The 19,061-nt window shown below is 38.5% G+C and overlaps 1 protein-coding gene across 1 annotated transcript in view; it reads left to right on the top strand.

Annotated features, from left to right (window-relative positions):
* The window catches only part of IMPG2 (interphotoreceptor matrix proteoglycan 2), a 106,295-nt gene that overhangs the window by 35,333 nt on the left and 51,901 nt on the right, over positions 1-19,061 (top strand). The window lies entirely within an intron of this gene.

Raw genomic sequence — 19,061 nt, 5'->3', positions numbered from 1 at the left:
TTTATTGATGTGTTTTATTACATTAATTGATATTCTTATATGAACCATCCTTGCATACCTGGAATAAACCCCACCTGGTCATGGTGTATGATTCTTTTAATGTGCTGCTGGATTTGATTTGCAAGTATTTTGTTGAGGATTTTTTTTTAAATTTTATTTTGAAATAAATTCAAACTTATAGGAACAGTTGCAAAAACAATACAAACCCCCTACACAGAACTCCAGCATACCCCGACCCCCCTCCCCTGATACCCCGATCCACCAACTTTAACATCCTGTCACACCACCATTTCTTTCTTTCCCTCCCTCCCTTCCTCCCTCCCTCCTGACCACCCATCATCTATTGCTCTGTCTTCTGAACATATGAGAGCAAGCTGCATACACCCTTGAACAAACAATATAATTCACATATACATTTCCCATGAACAAGAACATTCTTTTATGTAATCCCATTAAGCGCAGCTAAGAAGTTCAAGAAATTCAACATTGATACAAAGCTTACATTCTATATTTCCTTTTTTTTCTTTCTTTTGTCCCAAATGTGTCCCTTTGAGCCTCCTCTCTTCCATCCTCAGATTCCATCCAGGATCATCCTTGGCATCTAATTGTCATTATCTATTTAGACTGTCTTTTTTTTTTTTTTTCAATTGTGGAAACATATACAGCCTAAATCTTCCCATTCCACACCCTCCCTAGCCTTCCATTAGTGGGATTAATCACATTTAGAATGTTGTAATGCTCTTTCCCACCATCCATTACTAGAAATTTCCCTTCACCCCAAACAGAAACCCTACACTCATTTCTTAACTCCCCATTGCCCCTTCCCCCACTTCTCACAACCCATACTCTACCCTTCATCTCTATGGATATATTCTCTGATACTTTCTTTGTGTTTACCATGGGGCTTAAATTTAACCTCTTAAATCTATAACAGTCTTGTTTTTCTTTGATACCAACTTAACTTCAATAGGACACATAAACTATATTCCTATACTCCTCCATTCCCCCACCTTTATGTAGTGCTTGTCAAAAATTACATATTTTAAATTGAGTCCAAAACCACTGATTTATCATTACAGTTTATGTATTTTAGATCCTATAGGAAGTAAATAGTGGAGTTACAAATCAAAAATACAGTTATATTGGTATTTATATTAACCATGTGATCTTTACTGGAAATCTTTATTTCTTCATGTAGTTTCAGTCAATTGTTTAGTGTCCCTTTGTTTTGGCCTGCTCAATTCCCTTTATCATTTCTTATAGGACTGATCTGCTGGTGATGAAGTCCCTTAGCTTTTGATTATCTGGGAATGTTTTCATCTCCCCCTCATTTTTACCCTCCAGTTGTTTGTGAATTTTAGTCTCTGATGGTTATTGACTTCTATTTGTATTCCACTGTGGTCAGAGAATGTGCTTTGAATAAATTCAAATTTTTTAAGTTTATTGAAGGTTGTTTTATGTCCTAGCATATGGTCTATTCTGGAGAAAGATAAGTGATCACTAGAGAAGAATGTGTGTCCTGGTGATTTGGGATGTAATGTTTTATATACATCTGTTAAATTTCTCTATATCTCTGTCTCCTTTCTTTGTTTCTCTGTTGGTAGGGCTCCCTTTAGTATCTGAAATAGGGCAGGTCTTTTATTAGCAAAATCTCTCAGCATTTGTTTGTCTGTGAAAAATTTAAGCTCTCCCTCAAACTTGAAGGACAGTTTTGCTGGATAAAGTATTCTTGGTTGGAAATTTTTCTCTCTCAGAGTTTTAAATATGTCATGCCACTGCCTTCTCGTCTCCATGGTGGCCACTGAGTAGTCATTACTTAGTCTTAATGTTATTTCCTTTGCATGTGGTGAATTGCTTTTCTCTTGCTGCTTTCAGAACTTGCTCCTTCTCTTCAGTATTTGACAGTCTGATCAGAATATGTCTTGGAGTGGGTTTATTTGGATTCATTCTATTTGGAGTTCACTGGGCATTTATGCTTTGTGTATTTATATTGTGTAGAAGGTTTAGGAAGTTTTCCCCAACAATTTCTTTGAATACTCTTTCTAGACCTTTACTCTTCTCTTCCCCTTCTGGGACACCAATGAGTCTTAAATTTGGATGTTTTATTTTATCTATCATATCCCTGAGATCCATTTTGATTTTTTCAATTTTTTTCCCCATTCTTTCTTTTATTCTTTCATTTTCCATTCTGTGGTCCTTGAGGAGGCTGAGTCATTGTTCACCTTCTTCTAATCTTGTATTATGAGTATCCAGAGTCTTTTTAATTTGGCCAACAGTTTCTTTTATTTCCATAAGATCTTCTATTTTTTTATTTACTCTTGCAATTTCTTCTTTATGTTGTTCTAGGGTTTTCTTCATGTCCTTTATATCCTGTGCCATGCTCTTCTTCATGTTCTTTATATCCTGTGCCATGCTCTCACTGTTTATCCTTAGTTCTTTGATTAATTGCACCAAGTACTGTGTCTCTTCTGATCTTTTGACTTGGGTGTTTGGGTTTGGGTTCTTCATATTGTCTGGTTTTATCATATGCATTAAGATTTTCTGTTGTTTTTTGGCCTCTTGGCATTTGATTTACTTGATAGGCTTCTTTCCGGATATAAAAAATACCAATCTCTAATTTGTCAGATCTACAGCTTGGTGGCGTACACTTTAACTAACCAGCAGATGATGTCCGTGAGTCACCTATTTCCCTCAAGTCAGTTCTCCCCAACTTTGTCTTTGTGCTGTGTGGGGATTTGATTCTTGTGGGGTTCAATTGGTGCACTAAGTTTGGGTGTGTTGTTGGTGCTATTCACCCTGAATGTGGGGTGTGTGTCTGGGTGGTTAGGGAGGCAAGGGAGTTTTAATAATCAAACCTCCCAGGTGTTCCCGGAGATTTAAGGCTGTTGCAAGAGTCTAAGCCTTCATTTCAGTCTTGCCACAGATTGTCTCTGCCACTGACCCACAAGTCCTTGGTATTGGCTTAGGGTCCCTGGGATTTCCGAGTGGGTCCATCCCCCTTCTCAGCTGTGCTCTTCCAGGACCTCTGCTGAGGGAAGGTTTTCCCACATCACAAGTGCAGGCCGGCCCGCCAGGGAAGCCCTGGGCCACCAGGCCCTGCAGGGGCATTCCCAGCTTGCTGTAAAGATGGTTGAATGGGGCATGTTAATTTCCCCCTTTTCGCACAGCTCCGCCTTCCCAGCTCTGGGACAGTTAGCTGTGGGTGCACTAAAGGCCACTGTCCACTGCCAATATTGTGGCATGTGCACGGTGCTGTGGGAAACACTCCCTGTCACACTGGGTTTCTTGGCATGGCTCTGGGCCGTGGGTCAGGCCCAGAGCAGGAGCGACCCCTGCCCACCAGGGAGATGGCTGCAAGGGGTGTGGTTTCTTTCTCCTTTTGGCTCCCCTCTGCCCCCTTGACCCCAAGACAATCAGCAGCAGGCTATCTTCCACACCAGACACTGAGATGTTGGCACAGTTCGCTCCTGCTGTGCTTCGCTGTAGGCAGTTTTTCTCTCAGAACTTTAAATATGTCATGCCACTGCTTTCTCGCCTCCATGGTGGCCATTGAGTAACTTGCTTCACTGCAGGTTACAACTGCACGGTTCTCACCATTGTAACCACAGCCACTCTCAGTTTTTTTCTTTTCTTTTTTTTTTTTTTAAAAGGAACTAGTCCATCTCCAAACACCAGCCCACCATTCCCCCACACTGCACTGCAGCCGCTGGACTTTCAGCCAGCTCACTCACTTGTTTCAGAATGCAGATCCTGGTTTCACCTAATGCACAGTCCCTGTGGATTTAGCAGACCTTGTCCGGCTGGTGCATCGCTGGAACTGGTGTTCTGGGTCACTTTCTGGCTTTTATCTAGTATTTTTCACGGAGGGGTTTTTTTGCCCTGTCTCACCTAGCCGCCATCTTAGGTTCTCTTGTTGAGGATTTTTGCATCTATGTTCATTAAAGAGATTGGTCTGTAATTTTCTTTTTTTGTAGTATCTTTGTCTGACTTTGGTATTAGGGTGATGTTGGCTTCATAGAAGGAGTTAGGTAGCTTTCCCTCCTCTTCAATTTTTTTGAAAACTTTGAGCAGGATTGTTACTATTTCTTTCTTGAATGCTTGGTAGAATTCACGTGAAGCCATCTGGTCCTGGGCTTTTCGTTTGAGGGAGCTTTTTGATGACTGACTCAATATCTTTACTTGTGACTGGTTTGTTGAGGTCATCTATTTCTTCTCAAGTCAGTGTTGGTTGTTTATGCTTTTCTGGGAAGTTTTCCATTTTGTCTAAGTTGTCTTGTTTATTAGCATATAGTTGCTTGTAGTATCTTCTTGTTATCTCCTTTATTTCAGCAGGGTCAGTAGTTATGTCTCCTTTCCTATTTCTGATTGTACTTATTTGCATCTGCTCTTCTCTCTCTCTCTGTTAACCTAGCTAAGGGTCCATCCACTTTATTGATTTTCTCAAAGAACCAACTTTTGGTTTTGTTGATTCTATTGTTTTCCTGTTCTCAATTTCATTTATTTCTGCCCTAATCTTTGTTATTTCTTTCCTTATGTTTGCTTTGGGGTTAGTTTGCTGTCTTCCAGGTTAATAGTTAATTCCTTGATTTTTCTTCTCTCTTCTCTTTTAATATAGGTGCCTGGGGCAATAAATTTCCCTCTCAGTACTGCCTTTGCTACATCTCGTAAGTTTTGATATGTTGTGTTTTCACTGTCATTTGCCTCGAGTTATTTTCTAATATCTCTTGTAACTTCTTCCTTTACCTACTGGTTTTCTAAGAGTGTGTTGTTTAGCTTCCACATATTTGTGAATTTTATGACCTTCTGCCTGTTATTTATTTCCAACTTCATTCCATTATGATCTGAAAAAGTGTTTTGTATAATATAAATATTTTTTAATTTGTTGATACTTGCTTTGTGGCCCAACATGTGGTCTATCCTAGAGAATGTTCCATGAGCACTTGAGAAAAATGTGTATCGTGCTGTTGTGGGGTATAGTGTTCTTTAAATGTCTGTCAAGTATAGTTCATTTATCATATAATTCAACATCTCTTTTTCCTTATTGATCCTCTGTCTAGATGTTCTATCCATTGATGAGAATGGTGTATTGAACTCTCCAGCTATTTTTATAGAGTTATCTACTTCTCCTTTCAGTGTTCTCAGTGTTTGTGTCATGCATTTTGGGTCACTCTGGCTTGATGCATAAATATTTATGATGATTATGTTTTCTTGATGAATTGACCCTTTTATTAATATATAGTGTCGTTGTCTCTTTTAATTGTTTTACTTTTGAAGTCTAATTTGTCTGTTGTTAATATAGGTACTCCTGCTTTTTTCTGGTTGTTGTTTGCGTGAAATATCTTTTTCCAGACTTTCACTTTCAGCCTGTTTTGTCCTTGTGTCTAAAGTGAGTTTCTTATAGACAACACATAGATGGTTCCTGTTTTTTAATCTATTCTGCCAGTCTATGTCTTTTTATTGGGGAGTTTAATCCATTAACATTTAGTGTTATTACTGTTAGGGCAGTACTTTGTTGTGCCATTTTGCGTTTTGGATTTTATTTGTCATATCTATTTTTTTTCTCTCTCTCTCCTTTTACCCTTCCTGATAGTCTTCATTTTTACACTGTTTTCCAAACCTCTCTTTCCTGTCATTTCCTGTCAGCCTTTACCATTCCCTTTAGTATTCCTTGTAGCACTGGTCTCTTATTCACAAACTCTCTCAGTGTCTGTTGGCTGAAAATATTTTATTCTCTCACTCATTTTCGAAGGACGGTTTTGCTGGATGTAGAATTCTTGGTTGGCAGTTTTTCTCTTTCAGTATCTGAAATATATCATTCCACTGCCTTCTAGCCTCCATTGTTTCTGTGGAGAAATCTGTACATAGTTTTATTGAGCTTCCCTTGTATATGATGGATCGCTTTTCTCTTGCCGCTGTTAGAATTCTCTTTGTTTTGATTTTGGACAATCTGATCAGTAAGTGTCTTGCAGTAGTTCTATTGGAATCTATTCTGTTTGGGGTACACTGTACTTCTTGAGTCTGTAATTTTATGTCTTTTGTAAGAGTTGGGAAATTTTCAGTGAATATTTCTTCTTTTATTCTTTATGCCCCTTTTCCCTTCTCCTCTCCTTCTGGGACACCCATAATACATATATTTGTGCCCCTCATGTCATTCCACTCTGTAAGACTGTGCTTGTATTTTTCCATTCTTTTCCCTATCTGTTCTTTTGTGTGTATGAATTCAAATGTCTTGTCTTCCAGTTCACTGATCCTTTCTTCACCCTGTTCAAATCTACTGTTGTACCTCTTCATTGTGTTTTTCATCTCTTCTATTGTGCCTTTAATTCCCATAAGTTCTGCCATTTGTTTTTTCAAGCTTATAAATTCTTCTTTATGATCATCCAGTGTCTCTTTATATCCTTCATCTCTTCTGCCATATCTTCCCTCAGTTCATTGAGTTGATTTTTTGAATTGTTTTTTAAATTCAATTTTATTGAGATTGTTCACATACCATACAATCATCCAAAGTGCACAATAAATTGCCCACAATACAGTCATACAGCTGTGCTTCTATTATTCCAGAAAAGTAATAAAAACCAAAGAGGAAAACTCAAATACTCCCATACCCCTAACCACCCTTCCCTCCATTATTGACTCATAGTGTTGGTATAGTATGTTTGTTACTGTTAATGAAAGAATGTTAAAATACTACTAACTGTAGTACATAGTTTGCAATTTGTATATTTTTCCCTTTATAACCCTCTATTATTACCTTCTAGTTATAGTGTCATACAATTTGTTCTAGTTCATGAAAGAGATTTCTAATATTTATACAGTTAATCATGGACATTTTCCACCAGAAGATTCACTGTTTTATATATTCCCATATTTTAACCTCCAATTTTCCTTCTGTTGACATACATGACTCTAAGCTTCCCCTTTCCAACACATTCACACACTATTCAGCACTGTTAGTTATTCTCACAATAACCTGCTACCATCACCTCTGTCCATTTCCAAACACTTAAGTTCAACCTAGTTAAACATTCTGTTTATAATAAGCAACCACTCCCCATTCTTTAGCCTCATTCCATATCCTGGTAACTTATATTTCATGTCTATAGTTTACTTATTATAATTAGTTCATATCAGTGAGACCATACAATATTTGTCCTTTTGTGTCTGACTTATTTCGCTCAATATAGTGCCCTCAAGGTTTCTTCATCAGCTCTTTTTTTTGTTTTTGTTTTTTAAGGTGGTTTTCTTCATCCACCATACATTCCATCCTAAGTAAGCAATTGATGGTTCCCTGTATAATCATGTATTTATGCATTCACCACCATCACCACTATCTGTATAAGGATGTCTCCATTTCTTCTACAAAGAAGAAGGAAGAGTCAAAGGTGGTAGAGAGACAAAATAAAAAGAAAAAGAAAGAAAAATGACAGCTAAAAACAACAAAAGGAAAGATAAAATTAAACTAAAGTAGAATAAAAGAGTCAGACAACATCACCAATGCCAAGTGTCCCATACTCCTCCTTTATATCCTCCCTCTTATAGGCATTTAGCTTTGGTATATTGCCTTTGTTACATTAAAGGAAGCATAATACAATGTTTCTGTTAACTATAGTTTCTAGTTTGCATTGATTGTATTTTTCCCCAATACCACCCCATTTTTAACACCTTGCAAGGTTGACATTTATTTGTTCTCCCTCATATAAAAACATATTTGAAAATTTTATCACAATTGTTGAGCACTCTAAGTTTCACTGAGTTATACAGTCCCAGTCTTTATCTTTCCTCTTTCCTTCTGGTACCCCACATGCTCCTAACCTCCCTCCTTCAACCATACTCACAGTCATCTTTGTTCAGTGTACTTACATAGTGGTGCTAACATCACCCAAAATTGTGTTCCAAACCTCTCACTCCTGTCTTTTCCTATCTGTCTGTAGTGCTCCCTTTAGTATTTCCTGTATAGCAGGTATCTTGTTCACAAATTCTCATTGTCTGTTTGTCAGAGGATATTTTAAACTCTCCCTCATATTTGAAGGAAAGTTTTGCCAGATATAGGATTCTTGGTTGGTGGTTTTTCTCTTTCAGTATCTTAAATACATCACACCACTCCCTTCTTGCCTCCATGGTTTCTCCTGAGAAATCCGCACATAGTCTTTTCAAGCTTCCTTTGTATGTGATGGATTGCTTTTCTCTTGCTGCTTTCAGAATTCTCTCTTTGTCTTTGATGTTTGATAATCTGATTATAAAGTATCTTGGCATAGGTCTATTCAGATCTATTCTGTTTGGGGTACACTGTGCTTCTTGGATCTGTGATTTTATTTATTTCATAAGACATGGGAAATTTTCATTGATTACTTCCTTTATTATTGCTTCTGCCCCTTTTCTCTTCTCTTCTCCTTCTGAGATACCCATGATACATACATCCATGTGCTTCATCTTCTCATTCAATTCCCTGAGATGTTGCTCATATTTTTCCATTCTTTTCTATCTGTTCTTTTGTGTATAGGATTTCAGATGTCTTGTTCTCCAGTTCCTAAGTGTTTTCTTCTGCCTCTTGAACTCTTCATTGTGTTTTTCATCTCTTGTGTTGTCCCTTTCATTTCCATAGATTCTGCCAGTAGTTTTTTCAAACTTTCAATCTCTACATTATGTTCACCCAGTGTTTTTTTTTTTTTAATAGATTTCATCTCTTTTGTCATATATTCCCTGAACACATTGACTTGGTTTTTGATATGATTTAGCATATTTCTTTGAAAATCTTTAATTGATTGTTTCATTAAAGTGAAACAATATCTCAACTCTATCTTAATTGAGGTGTAAGTAATTGAGGTGTAAGTTTGTTCCTTGACTGGGCCATATCTTCATTTTTCCTAATGTAATTTGTAGTTTTCTGTTGTCTAGGCATCTGGTTTACTTTGTAACCCCAATCACATTTTCCCAGACCAAACTGGATTCAGGTCTCAGAGTGGGGCTATATTCAGAGTCAAGTCTCCCTGCGAGTGTGTCTTAGATTATTGACAGACTTTCTTTTGAGGCCTCTAGCTGCTGTGCTTTCCTAACCTGCCCAGCAGGCGGTGCTTGTGAGCCTGTCACTCCCCACTGGTGTAAGGAGATGTGGCCCTTTAATTCTTAGCTTAGTTTGTTTCCATTTTGACTCTTTTCCCTGAGGCCCTGGGACCTGAGTTCTGTAGGGCATGATGGCCCTAAAGCTAGCCCCCCTTCTTTCTCTTAGGGAAGATACACCCCCTAGGGAGTTATCTTCTGAATTTGAATAGCTCCTTTGTCTTTGTGACTCTCTTTTCTCCACCCCTAACTGTGTCAAAGTACTGCAAACTGAAAATGGCTGGGACTCTCTCCATTGAGCCACTCAGGTAGAGAGAGAGAAAAACAGAAAGGAAGCCCACTTTCAGAGCCAGTCCATGGACCCCCAATTTCTCCTCTTGGTCAGATAGAGCACCCAGTCTTCTGGGCCCCCTTTCCCAGCATACAGGTGTTTTCTAGCTCTATAAGATCCATCTCTAAAAGCTCTGTATTTTTCCGTCTTTTTTTTAATTAATTTTTTTTCCTGTCAGCCCCACCTCCTCTCCACTGGGATTTTTCTATGTTTGTAGCTTGTATTCAGCAGTCCACATTTGTTAATTAAATCCCCAGTTGGAGCTGGGCTAAGCTATATTCACTTGCTCCAAGAATGCTGCTTTCTCCCACAGTGAGGTCCTGCAGCTCAGTCTGCCATGGGGGGAGGCGGCCCCTGGTGCAGGTCTGCAGTTTTTACTTGCAGATTTTATGCTGTGATCTTAGCCATTCCACCCAATCCAGGTTGGTGTACGATATGTGGACAGTCACGGTTGTCCCCCAGCAGTTGTTACAGATTATTTACTAGTTGTTCCTGGTTGTTTATTTAGGAGATTTGTTTAAACATCTTTAATTAGTTGTCTCAACTCCTGTATCTCAGTTGAACTATTAGTTTATTCCTTTGGCTGGTCCATATTTTTCATTTCCTAGTATGGCTCGTTATCTTAAGCTGTCTAGGCATCTGATTTTCTTGACTGGTTTATTCTTAAGCTTGTCATCACTCTTTTACCTAGGGTTTTCTTGTTGGTTGGCTTTGTTCTTAACTTTGGTATTCAGTTCAGCTTAGTCCAGACCTCTAACTTAGCTTCTATTTAGTTGATCAGAATTTTTCACCTTGTTTTTCTCTTTCTTGCCCTGCCTCTATGTAACCATTTTGTGAGAGGGTCTCCTCAGATATGGTTGATCCCTATCAGGTTTTCCCAGTCCAGAGAGGCTGAGTCTTAGGAGGAGGATATGGAGTTTCCCTGAGAATGAGACCCTTCTGTGAGGCCTCTAGACTCTGTGCTTTTCCTATCCTGTCTAGCAGGTGGCATTTGTCAGCCCACAGCTCCCCTCAGTGTAAAGAGGTGCTGTGCCTTCAATTCTCTGTAGAATCTGTCCCTGTCAGTGGTGTGGCTGACTGAAGCTGGTTTCTGTTTTCCAACCCCTGGGGTCTGAGTTCTTTGAAGGAGGGCCACCACTCAAGCTGGACCATGCCCCCCTTTTCTTGGGAAAGTTATGCCCTTTAGGGAATTGTCTCCCCCAATAGGTTCATTGCTTTGTCTGTCAGACTTATCTCAGCTCTCTGTTGCCTGGCTCCAGAGGCCAGTTGCAAATATCTGAGGCTTTCTGTAAGGAGCTACTTTGAATAGTTATTTAAAAGAAGAAAACAAAGAAAAAAGAAATCCATTTTTAAGGCCTTTCCCCAGCCCCCAAGTTTTGTCAGTTTCAGTATAGAGTATTTAAAGTTATGCTCTTTAGCCTATTATCTCTTTCACCTGGATAGCTACTCTCCAACACCTTTAATTCTGCCCTTTCCAGGGGGCTATTGAGGTGTAAAAAGTTAAGGAGTCAGAGAGCAAGAAGAGAAATGGGAGCAAAAAGTTAAAAAAAAAACCAAAACTTTTCGGAGCCACTGAATGAGTGCCTGATTGGGTGCCTGCTTCTATGTGCCCCTCTTTCCAGAGCTCAGCCCTTCTCCAGCACCCCAAACACCCCAAACTCCAAAAGTTAATTAATTAATTTGTTAATTAATTCTGCAATTGAGGTTGGGTTGGGCCCCCCCTTCTTGCTCCCAGCACAAATTGTTTCTTTTTCCCTTGGGGAGCCAGCACCAAGATAGTCTGCCATGTCTGGTGGGGAGGGGTGCCAGCCCCCTGCAATTTCAACTGTTCCACCTATTCCTGACTACTGTACAATCCATGACCGGTCACTGAAGACCCTGCAAATGCTGTTTCAAACATTTCCTGGCTATATACCAGCTGCCCTAGAGAAGTAACTAAATTCCACACCTCACCATTCTGCTATCTTGCCCTGCCCCAGACTAGGAGCTTTACAGGGCTCCTTTGTTTTTGAAAGAAAGTCTCAGTGGCTATAAAATTCTTGGTTGGCAGTTGTTTTCTTTCTGTACTTTATTTCAGCCTACTGCCTTCTTGCCTCCATGGTTTCTGATGAGAAATAAGCACTCAGTCTAATTGGGCCTCCCTTGCATGTAACATTTTGCTTTTCTCTTGCATCTTTCAGACCTCTGTAACATGTTGCTTTTCTCTTTTTTCTTTCAGAACTCTCTCCTTGTCCTTTGCGTTGGGTACTGTGATCAATATATGATGATTTCATTGATTTTATCGAAGAATCAATTTATGTTTTTGAAAATTCTTTCTATTGTTTTTTATTCTTATTTCATTTATCTCCATTCTAATATTTGTTATTTCCTTCCTCCTGCAAGTTTAGATTTACTTTGGTTTTCTTTTTCTTGATCCTCCAGTTGTAAGGTTATGACTCTAATTTTAGATTTTTTTTTTAAACTAAATTTAGAGCTCTGAATTTCCCTCTCAGCACTTCATTTGCTGCATCCCAGAAGTTTGGGTATGTTGTGTTTTCATTTTCATTTGCTTCAAGATATTTCTTAATTTCCCTTTTGATTTTTTTGATCCATTTGTTGTTTAAGATTATATTATTTAATTTCTATGTAATTTTGACTTTCCCAGTCCTGCCTCTGTTATTGATTTCTAATTTCATTCCTTTGAGGTCAGAGAAGATTCATTGTATGATTTCAATATTTTTTAATTTATTGAGACTTGTTTTGGGACCTCAAATATGGTCTTTGTTGGAAAATGATCCTTATGTGCTTGAAAATAATGAGTTTTCTGCTACTATTGGGTGAAATCAACTATATTTGTCTGACTTCTACATCTTTTCATGTCTGTGTCCCTCTGTAACACAGTCAGTGATAACAGTGGGCAGAATGTGCTGCTCCTTATTCTGTGCTTCCATTAATGAGTGTGTGCTAGTGCCGGCTTATCATGGTGGTATAAACTCACAGTACTCTTAGGGCAAACAAGGGTCAGTAGAGGGATGGTGGTGATACATAAATACTATAATAAATATGTTACTTTACCTTGAAGAAACCCTGAATTTTGTTTGTCAAGGGGGCATTAGAGAGGTGAATTATTGTAAACTGGTGAAAAGAGGGTTATCTAAAATAGGATAAATTTGTAACACCATTTGATGATGGGTGTGGCACATAACACAGGCAGTGAACGGAGATAGCTAGATGTTTGAGGTGTTGTGCATGCATGTTTTGTGTATTACTATACAGCTCACTTTAGGTGGATGCAGTTTTCTACATTCATCTAGTGTTTCTTGCATTGGAATCATGCACATGTAAAGAAGAAATTCCCATTATGCTCAGTTGTTTCCTAATATATTAATCACATTGGAACAAAGTTGTAAGCAAGCATCATAGTAGAATTGACTGTGTCATATGTCTCTAATGGCAGTATAAGAAAGGCATTTCATGTACTAGGTACAGTACCATTCCTAAAAGGTAAGGCATGTATAAAAATAGCAATGCCTATGAAGTAAACTGTAAGTGAATTTCAAAAATTTAAAAGTTTGCATCATTTCCATGAAACCAGGACAGACCAGGTTGCAGTGGGGGTGGAAACTGCCGATTTTGGTGCTTGCCTAAAGGTGGTGACCAAGAGTTAGGTCACACTGAGAATGTACCATGGGAGTGGCCTAAGAATTCATTCACTAAGACTTCTTTCTCTTGAGTACTATAATGATACATTAAAACCCTTAGTTTGGCCATCACTTTTCTATATTTGAATTTATTTTTATGTTTTAAGAATACTTTTGTATTCTATATGTTAGAGTGATACTTGCAATAGTTTTTTTAAGGGCTGCTGTAACAAATTAACACAAATTTAGTAGCTTAAAACAACACAATTTTATTATCTTTCACTTTGTAATTGAGAAGTCTGACATGAGTCTCATTGGGCTAAAATCAAGGTGTCAGCAGGGCTGCATTCCTTTCTGGAGGTTCTAGAGGAGAGTTTGTTTTCTTGCCTTTTCCAGCTTCTAGAGGCTTCCCACATTCTTTGACACATTTCCCCTTCCATCTTCAAAGTTTGTAGTGGCTGGTAGAGTCCTTCTTACAACCCATCTTCTGCCTCCCTTTTCTACATTTAAGGATCCTTGTGATTACATTGGGCTGACTTGGATAATACAAGATAATCTCTTTTTTTTCAAGGTCAAATGAGCAGTCAACCTTAATTCCATCAGCTTAATTCCTTTTTATTTCCTTTTTGCCATATGCTTTAATTTCCTAGCAAATCCCATGAAATGGGTTGGGTTAAGCAGTGGGAATTTATTCACTCAGTTTTGAGGCTGGGAAAATGTTCAAATCAAGGCATCATCAAGGTGTTACTTTCTTCCCAAAGACCTGCTGCCCATTATTCTTGGCTCCTCTGTCCCATGGCAGAGGCACATGGCAGCATTTGCTGGTCTCTCCCTTCTCTTCTAGGTTTTGTTAATTTCAGCATCTTGCTTCTGTGGCTTTTTCTTTTCTCTCTCTGTATTCCTTCCTTGTATAATAGGATAAAGACCCATCCTGAATGAGGTTTGTCACACCTTAACTGAAGTAGCCTCATTAAAAGGTCATACTTACAATGGGTTTACACCCACAGGAATGAATTAGATTTAAGAACATGTTTTTCTGGGGCACATACAGCCTCAAACCATCACCCCATGTAAACTAACATATTCACGGTTTCCAGTGATTAGGACATGGAGATCTTTGGGAGACCATTATTCTGCCTGCTACAATTCTACTCCTTAATTTAAAGTGCTTTCTCTATACCACCTCTAACTTCATCTGCTGAGATATGATTTGTGCTAAATTCTCTGCTATGTCCCATTTGAAGCTCCTTCCCCCATCATTTGCCAAGTCTCTTTAAAAAAAGCATTTCTTTACCTTTAATCAGGACCTCACACCCCATCTTAACTTTTTAGAAATCGCTGCCTAGCATTGTTCCTTTCTTTCTCCTGAGTCTTCAACTTCTCTTACTAGCTCATTCCCATCAATATTTAAACATGCTCAAGTCTCTTCCATCTTGCCTGTTTAAAAGAAAGCCCTTCTCCGGAACTTCTCTGCATCACATCTGACAACTTGAAAGCATCTTCACTTAGCACCCAGTCACTGCTTACCCCCTTGCCATCTGTTATATCCTCCATGGCTAGCACAAAGCCTGACCTACGCTTTGTGCTCACTAAATATTTGTAAGTGAACAACTAAATTTCTGCCCCATCACCCAAGTTGATTAAGTCTCTGCTGATATTCTCACTCTGTGAGGACTGCTCTTGTTTTTTTTTTTTTTTTTTTTTTTTTTTGTGCCTCAAACGAAATGACTTATGTTCATAGTTGAGGGTACTTATAATGGATCACAACCCCAAATATACAGTTTTCAGCAGATGCTTTATTCCGTTTGGGATAACATGTGTCACTAAACCATTTACCGCTGTTTCCTCTTACATTTGTTTAGTATTTCAGGCTTTTCATTTGCTTCCATATATAATATTTTACTTAATTTTCATTAACACCTTTGTGAAATAGGTAGGCAGGGAGGTGTTTCTGTTTTGGATAGCTTCCTGAGGCCTGGAACAACTAAGGTATTTTCCCAAGTCATACGAAAAATTAATTAATGTGGAACTAGCATCCAGGTGCCATAACTCCTTGCCTTGAGTTCTTTTGCTGTCGCATCCTGATTACAGTAACAGATTCAAGAGCAAAGTATAGAAACTTGTCAAGAGGAGGAGTAATCTAGTTAGGCATAGGTTACATGGCTTGTTTCACAATGTTTTTAAACTTTGTTTCATGTGGCAATGAGCATCTTTTGGCACATTCCCAACTGAATTCTACTGAGATAATTAGGCAGGAATGTCAAATGAATGTACTGGATGAGCTGAGGAAACAAGACAGTAGAAGGTTGTTTGCTGCTGGTATTAAGCTAAAGATTTTAGGTATACTACATAAAATTTGTGGTTTGGCCTAGAAATGAAGTAGCAATTTTTGTGTCCAAACTCAATACCACTCTCTGTTCTACCTCTGAGTGACATTTTAAGAGATCCCTGCAGGAGGCATACCTAATGAGAACATGTGAAAGGATTCTTGTTGGTAAGTGTTCTTTTCTGTCTTTTGAAAGGAGAGTGGGAGGGTGAAGGATTAAGTGTTGAAGTGTTAGACAAGTGATTTGAATTACAGAGAGTTTCCTCCTTACCATCATTAAAATAATGTTATTTTGAATTCATTAAGGTGAAATATAGTTCCACTGAAGTAGGAAAACTTCTCCATTTTGAATGCTTGCTTAAATTTGATTTTGATATGCAGCACAATTTGACCAACCTGCTATCCTGCCCCAGGAGAGGTCTGGTTTCTCTCCCATCTCATCCCAGCTTCCCACTCTAGTTGCCATGTTGTGCTTTGATCCCTTTGCCATTCTGTGCTCTTCATACCTGGTTGCTCTCCACAGTCCTCCAGTTCTGGATAGGTTTCCCTCTCTCATTCCTAGAACCTTACACACTTTGGCTTCTAGGTCATTTGGCTTATATAGACCACTATCATTAAGACCAAAGAAAAACATCCTGGTTGCCCTTTTAGAGGGTATGAGCCACAGGAGGTTCTTGTGGTGAAGCAGTGAATTGAGATGGATGAGTGAGGTTTCTGGAGACAAATAGCCCTGAGACTCTCCACAAATTCTTAACCACTTCCAGCATTATTTCCATATCTGTATAAATGAAGATAATAGTTTCTTCTTAAAGTGGTTACCAGAATTGAGTTAACCATGATAAAGCACACAGCACAATCCTTGACACATCATGGGGCTCAGTAAATTAAGTTAAAATTATTCTTGCTGATATTATTATTGAATAAAGGACTGGATACAGTTAGGAATTTACCAAGTGATTGTATGACCTGGGAAAATTGCTTTACCCATCTGGACCTTGTTTCTTTCATCTATAAAATGAAGGTACTGGTAAGGGATACTGTCTTGTGGATGATTCAGAGCTGGTGTAGACCTTATTTAGGCCTGATTATGTTAATAACTGTTCCAAGTGCTTCTGAATCCCCTCTATTTTTGTTTTTAGCTCCACCTCCTGCAACCTATGAAAACTCTTGATGCTTTCTCATCACCCAGTGTTCTAGTTTGCTAATTCTGGCAGAATGCAAAACACCAGAGATGGATTGGCTTTTATAAAAGGGAATTTCTTGGGTTACACAGTTACAGTCTTAAGGCCATAAAATGTCCAAGTAACACATTAGCAATCGGGTACCTTCACTGGAGTCTGGCCAATGGTGTCTGGAAAACCTCTGTTAGCTGGGAAGGCACATGACTGGTGTCTGCTCCAAAGTTCTGGTTTCAAAATGGCTTTCTCCAGGACGTTCCTCTCTAGGCTGCAGTTCCTCAAAAATGTCACTCTTAGTTGCTCTTAGGGTGTTTGTCCTCTCTTAGCTTCTCTGGAGCAAGTTTAGCAAGATTCTAAACTCTTTTCTAAGCAAGAGTTTAGAATCTAAACTCCACGGGATTAGGAACTTTGCCTGCCCTTTTCCTGCTGTAACCTCAGTGCCTAAGACAATACCTCCCATTTAGAAGGCACCAAGATAGATATTTGTGGAATGAATGAATGAATTAATACTATGTGCCAAGCAGTATAGAGGAAATGTGCATATAGTTATGGGCAAAACACAACAATGAAGATTATAGTTTCATAGAAAATATGGGTTCCAAAAAAATGAATACAAATGTAACAAGTAGTACAGATGGGAAGTACTGGCTACTAAGGAGGATGCATAATCACAAAATTCATCTCATTTGAGAGAGCATACAAATCATAAAACAATAAGTAATCTTACAGATCACTTCAATCTTTTTATGTAAGTAAAGCTTGGAGAAATTACTTGCAGTAGGACATACTACTAACTGGTTTTGTCTCCTAGCTATCCTATTACCATGCCACCCTGTAATTGCAAGGAAAGATCACAAGAGATCAGAATATAATCTGAGAAAGCCCCTGCTCTTAAAGGAAAGAGATAATTTTTACAAGTCCAAATTTCACATATCCCAAATATAGAAAATTTAAATTATAGTGATTTGGGGAATTTTAGAACATTAAAATTTGTGTACATATCCTAAGGGGAAAGGGTTGTTCCACTAACCTTCTCCAAAAGTACTTTAACATTAGTGATTTTGTCAGTTTTCAACTCAGAGCAATCGAAAACTCTCTTCAATCTGACATAGTTAACTTCCTGAGGTGATTTGATCACAGCCAAAACTGTCTGCCTCACGAACTTGCCAAGGTAGCAGTAAGTCCCATCTTCAGATTGCCCTACTGTATGAAATTAGGACTTTGGAGTACCCAAAGTCACCAGAAAAACATAGCATACATCTTGAAGTATCAATTTTACTTGAAATTTAGGCAAATGGAGAACCAAATAAAAACTGATATATGATTTAAAACATTTCAATATTAAAACAAACATGACTATGTTATTAAAAAGGATATAAACTGTAAATGAATTTTAAGACGAAATATAATAATTCAAAGACATTTCATGACTGAAGCTGGAGTTTGGGAGTCAACTAGGGCCATGTTCCTTAAATCCCAGGCTTTGGTAAAAATTTTGAGAAACACGGGTTAAAAAGATATCTCACCATAAAGATCCTCTGGTTTTAAAAATCACTATCTATAAAGAGTAACATTCAATCACTGCAGTAAATGTATCATGATTGGTTATTTATGGCATCTTTGCGTGGATGTGCTTGCTAAGTGAGCTGTCATCTCAACCTAAAAGAGTAAGACATCTGGACAAGTTTGCATGATGAGTGGAGGAATGCCTGGGTGTGCCAGCTTGAATGTATTATGTCCCCCCAAATGCCATTATCTTTGATGTAATCTTGTGTGGGCAGATGTGTCAGTGTTGATTAGATTGTAATTCTTTGAGTGTTTCCATGGAGATGCGCCCCACCCAACTGTGGGTGAGGACTCTGGATAATTTCCATGGAGGTATTACCCCACCCATTCAGGGTGGGTCTAAATTAAATCACTGGAGCCATATAAATGAGCTGACAAACAGAAGGAACTCAGTGCAGCTGAGAGTGACATTTTGAAGAGGAGCTACAGCTAAGAGGGACACTTTGAAGAATGCACAGAAACTGAGGGAGTAGCTGCAGATGAGAGACAGTTTATCTACAGACAAATCTTGCTCCAGAGAAGCTTGGTGCCTTCTAAATGGGAGGTATTGTCTTAGGCACTGAGGTTACAGCAGGAAAAGGGCAGGCAAAATTCCTAATCCCATAGAGTTTAGATTCTAAAGCATCCTGTTCAATAGACCTTTCTGCAATAATGGAAATGTTCTTTACTGTACTCTCCAATATGCAGCCATTAGCCACATGTGGCTATTGAGCATTTGAAATGTACCTAGTGTGCCTGAGGAACTGAGGTTTAAAATTTATTTAATTTTAATGATTTTACATCACCACATGTGTCTAGAGGCCACTCTATTGGGTAATGCATTCTTGGAGAATTAAGGGGGTGGGGACATGCTAAACAAGCAGATAACTGAAAGAACAAAATAATTTCAGATAGTGATAAAAGCTGAGAAGAAATAAAGCAGGGTGATGACATAGCAACTAGGGGAGCACTTAGGTAGGGTGATTCTAGGTGAGAAAGCATCA

This window comes from Choloepus didactylus, chromosome 1 (assembly GCF_015220235.1).
Source record: "Choloepus didactylus isolate mChoDid1 chromosome 1, mChoDid1.pri, whole genome shotgun sequence".
Classification (NCBI taxonomy): Eukaryota; Metazoa; Chordata; class Mammalia; order Pilosa; family Megalonychidae; genus Choloepus; species Choloepus didactylus.
The sequence above is the reverse complement of the archived record's forward strand: the minus strand, read 5'-3'. Positions and strand labels throughout refer to the sequence as shown.